A 5,666-nucleotide genomic window follows, 5' to 3' on the forward strand; every position below is an offset into this window, starting at 1 on the left:
CTCGTTCTGTGCTGCCCTGAATCTGTGCATTTTACCCAATAAAACATTCCTCCACTGAATTAATGCTAAAACTCCAGGCTAGCTGCCCTCTTGCTGTAGGCCCTTAGTTTAGTACCTATTCACAGATCAAGATGCTGCTGCTGTCATTTGCTCCCAGGATGAACCCTTTGCTCCTGATGGCTTATTGCTCATTGACCTCAGCTCCAGGATCAGCTCACAGTTTGCTCCTTTGGGGAAGGCAGGGAAGGACGATCCCCTTTAACCTTCAAATTAAGCAAGTCATCAAAAAATATGTTTATTTAGAATCTAGTTGGTTTTCAGTAACAGAGTCCCTCCAGAGTATCTTGGTCCCATACTGCCAGAGTATAAATCTCAACCAGGGAATGCCTTCAACTTCATTCTAATTGTGAGGCCTAAATTCAACACTGGTCCCAATACAGCACTCATCTGATTTTGGATCTGCACCTAGCACATCCACCTTCTCCTACACATGTACTTTTACTTTACAGCTACCAAATCCAGATGTTTGTTTCAGCATCATCCCATCCATCACTGACAACCCATGAGAGAAAGTTCCCCAAGAGCCTGGGAGAATGTTAAGAAAATGGTAGGATCTGAAGTATTGAGCAGAGGCAGTTTATTTAATCACTTGGGAGGCTTATAAATATCCCCATGCCTGGGTAGTACCCCAGATCAATTACATCAGAATCTGTGGTTGTGGGACCCAAACATCAGTATTTAGATGCAAAGATAAATAACGCACATTCTATGTCCTAGATCAGCTCACAGACCAGAGGAGGAAATAGATAAGCAGACAGTCAAAACAATAAGACATATGCCATATTAGAGAGCTGTCTAGATCTATGAGAAGCAGAGGGGATGGGGTGCTTATCTCTATGAAGGAACAAGGGAAGAAAGGTCAAGGACAGCTTTACAGAGGAGGTGATGGCTATGCTTGGCCTTGAAGAATAAATAGGAGTTTGCCATGTGGACAAGCCAGGAAGAATTTCAGGCATGGAAAACAGCATGTGCAAGGCCCAGAGGCATGAGAGACTGGGGTGCCTTCAGGGAGCAGCAAGCATTTCAATATGGCTAGAGTATGGGGCATGTGCTGGGAAGTCTCTTAGAAATATTCAAAAATCATAAAGGGAGGCGGGGCAAGATGGCAGACTGGTGAGCTGTATGTTTTAGTTACTCCTCCAGGAAAGTAGGTAAAAAGCCAGGAACTGCGTGGACTGGACACCACAGAGCAATCTGTCTTTGGGCATACTTCATACAACACTCATGAAAACGTGGAACTGCTGAGATCAGCGAAATCTGTAAGTTTTTGCGGCCAGGGGACCCGCGCCCCTCCCTGCCAGGCTCAGTCCCGGGGGAGGAGGGGCTGTCAGCTCCGGGAAGGAGAAGGGAGAACTGCAGTGGCTGCTCTCATCGGAAACTCATTCTACTGATTCAAACTCCAACCATAGATAGACTGAGGCCAGACACCAGAGACTCTGAGAGCAGCCAGCCCAGCAGAGAGGAGACGGGCATAGAAGGAAAACAACACGAGAAGCTCCAAAGTAAAAGCAGAGGATTTTTGGAGTTCTGGTGAACACAGAAAGGGGAAGGGCGGAGATCAGGCCTTGAGGCGCATATGCAAATCCCGAAGCAAGGCTGATCTCTCTGCCCAGGGCACCTTTCCTTAATGGCCCTGGTTGCTTTGTCTATTAGCATTTCAATAACCCATTAGATCTCTGAGGAGGGCCGTTTTTTTTTTTTTTTTTTTTTTTTTTTTTTTTTTTTTTTTTAAATCCTTTTTGCTTTTTCTAAAACAATTACTCTAAGAAGCTCAATACAGAAAGCTTCAAAGAATTGAAATTTGAGCACGTCAAGTCAAGAGCAGAAATAAGAGAGCTCTGAGACAAAAGGCAATAATCCAGTGGCTGAGAAAATTCACTAAACAACACAACTTCCCAAGAAAAGGGGGGTGTCCGCTCACAGCCACCATCCTGGTGGACAGGAAACACTCCTGCCCATCGCCAGCCCCATAGCCCAGAGCTGCCCCAGACAACCCAGTGTGACGGAAGTGCTTCAAATAACAGGCACACACCACAAAACTGGGCGTGGACATTAGCCTTCCCTGCAACCTCAGCTGAATGTCCCAGAGCTGGGAAGGGGGAGCAGTGTGAATTAACAGAGCCCCATTCAGCCATCATTTGAGCAGACTGGGAGCCTCCCAACACAGCCCAGCAGCCCAGAACTGCCCTGGGGGGACGGCACTCACCTGTGACATAGCACAGTCATCCCTCAACAGAGGACCCGGGGTGCACAGCCTGGAAGAGGGGCCCACTTGCAAGTCTCAGGAGCCATACGCCAATACCAAAGACTTGTGGGTCAGTGGCAGAGACAAACTGTGGCAGGACTGAACTGAAGGATTAGACTATTGCAGTAGCTTTAAAACTCTAGGATCATCAGGGAGATTTGATTGTTAGGGCCACCCCCCCCTCCGCGACTGCCCAGAAACACGCCCCACATACAGGGCAGGCAACACCAACTACACACGCAAGCTTGGGACACCAATTGGGCCCCACAAGACTCACTCCCCCACTCACCAAAAAGGCTAAGCAGGGGAGATCTGGCTTGTGGAGAACAGGTGGCTCGTGGACGCCACCTGCTGGTTAGTTAGAGAAAGTGTACTCCACGAAGCTGTAGATCTGATAAATTAGAGATAAGGACTTCAACTGGTCTACAAACCCTAAAAGAACCCTATCAAGGACAGCAAATGCCACGAGGCCAAAAACAACAGAAAATTATAAAGCATATGAAAAAACCAGACGATATGGATAACCCAAGCCCAAGCACCCAAATCAAAAGACCAGAAGAGACACACCTAGAGCAGCTACTCAAAGAACTAAAGATGAACAATGAGACCCTAGTACGGGATATGAAGGAAATCAAGAAGACCCTAGAAGAGCATAAAGAAGACATTGCAAGACTAAATAAAAAAATGGATGATCTTATGGAAATTAAAGAAACTGTTGACCAAATTAAAAAGATTCTGGACACTCATAGTACAAGACTAGAGGAAGTTGAACAACGAATCAGTGACCTGGAAGATGACAGAATGGAAAATGAAAGCATAAAAGAAAGAATGGGGAAAAAAATTGAAAAACTCGAAATGGACCTCAGGGATATGATAGATAATATGAAGCGTCCGAATATAAGACTCATTGGTGTCCCAGAAGGGGAAGAAAAGGGTAAAGGTCTAGGAAGAGTATTCAAAGAAATTGTTGGGGAAAACTTCCCAAATCTTCTAAACAACATAAATACACAAATCATAAATGCTCAGCGAACTCCAAATAGAATAAATCCAAAAAAACCCACTCCGAGACATATACTGATCACACTGTCAAACATAGAAGAGAAGGAGCAAGTTCTGAAAGCAGCAAGAGAAAAGCAATTCACCACATACAAAGGAAACAGCATAAGACTAAGTAGTGACTACTCAGCAGCCACCATGGAGGCGAGAAGGCAATGGCACGATATATTTAAAATTCTGAGAGAGAGGAATTTCCAGCCAAGAATACTTTATCCAGCAAAGCTCTCCTTCAAATTTGAGGGAGAGCTTAAATTTTTCACAGACAAAGAAATGCTGAGAGAATTTGCTAACAAGAGACCTGCCCTACTGGAGATACTAAAGGGAGCCCTACAGACAGAGAAACAAAGACAGGACAGAGAGACTTGGAGAAAGGTTCAGTACTAAAGAGATTCGGTATGGGTACAATAAAGGATATTAATAGAGAGAGGGAAAAATATGGCAAACATAATCCAAAGGATAAGATGGCCGATTCAAGAAATGCCTTCACGGTTTTAACGTTGAATGTAAATGGATTAAACTCCCCAATTAAAAGATATAGATTCGCAGAATGGATCAAAAAAAATGAACCATCAATATGTTGCATACAAGAGACTCATCTTAGACACAGGGACACAAAGAAATTGAAAGTGAAAGGATGGAAAAAAATATTTCATGCAAGCTACAGCCAAAAGAAAGCAGGTGTAGCAATATTAATCTCAGATAAAATAGACTTCAAATGCAGGGATGTTTTGAGAGACAAAGAAGGCCACTACATACTAATAAAAGGGGCAATTCAGCAAGAAGAAATAACAATCGTAAATGTCTATGCACCCAATCAAGGTGCCACAAAATACATGAGAGAAACATTGGCAAAACTAAAGGAAGCAATTGATGTTTCCACAATAATTGTGGGAGACTTCAACACATCACTCTCTCCTATAGATAGATCAACCAGACAGAAGACCAATAAGGAAATTGAAAACCTAAACAATCTGATAAATGAATTAGATTTAACAGACATCTACAGGACATTACATCCCAAATCACCAGGATACACATACTTTTCTAGTGCTCACGGAACTTTCTCCAGAATAGATCATATGCTGGGACATAAAACAAGCCTCAATAAATTTAAAAAGATTGAAATCATTCAAAGCACATTCTCTGACCACAATGGAATACAATTAGAAGTCAATAACCATCAGAGACTTAGAAAATTCACAAATACCTGGAGGTTAAACAACACACTCCTAAACAATCAGTGGGTTAAAGAAGAAATAGCAAGAGAAATTGCTAAATATATAGAGACGAATGAAAATGAGAACACAACATACCAAAACCTATGGGATGCAGCAAAAGCAGTGCTAAGGGGGAAATTTATAGCACTAAACGCATATATTAAAAAGGAAGAAAGAGCCAAAATCAAAGAACTAATGGATCAACTGAAGAAGCTAGAAAATGAACAGCAAACCAATCCTAAACCAAGTAGAAGAAAAGAAATAACAAGGATTAAAGCAGAAATAAATGACATAGAGAACAAAAAAACAATAGAAAGGATAAATATCACCAAAAGTTGGTTCTTTGAGAAGATCAACAAGATTGACAAGCCCCTAGCTAGACTGACAAAATCAAAAAGAGAGAAGACCCATATAAACAAAATAATGAATGAAAAAGGTGACATAACTGCAGATCCTGAAGAAATTAAAAAAATTATAAGAGGATATTATGAACAACTGTATGGCAACAAACTGGATAATGTAGAAGAAATGGACAATTTCCTGGAAACATATGAACAACCTAGACTGACCAGAGAAGAAATTGAAGACCTCAACCAACCCATCACAAGCAAAGAGATCCAATCAGTCATCAAAAATCTTCCCACAAATAAATGCCCAGGGCCAGATGGCTTCACAGGGGAATTCTACCAAACTTTCCAGAAAGAACTGACACCAATCTTACTCAAACTCTTTCAAAACATTGAAAAAAATGGAACACTACCTAACTCATTTTATGAAGCTAACATCAATCTAATACCAAAACCAGGCAAAGATGCTACAAAAAAGGAAAACTACCGGCCAATCTCCCTAATGAATATAGATGCAAAAATCCTCAACAAAATACTTGCAAATCGAATCCAAAGACACATTAAAAAAATCATACACCATGACCAAGTGGGGTTCATTCCAGGCATGCAAGGATGGTTCAACATCAGAAAAACAATCAATGTAGTACAACACATTAAAAACTCGAAAGGGAAAAATCAATTGATCATCTCAATAGATGCTGAAAAAGCATTTGACAAAATCCAACATCCCTTTTTGATAAA

This window comes from Choloepus didactylus, chromosome 12 (genome assembly GCF_015220235.1).
Source record: "Choloepus didactylus isolate mChoDid1 chromosome 12, mChoDid1.pri, whole genome shotgun sequence".
Taxonomy (NCBI): Eukaryota; Metazoa; Chordata; class Mammalia; order Pilosa; family Megalonychidae; genus Choloepus; species Choloepus didactylus.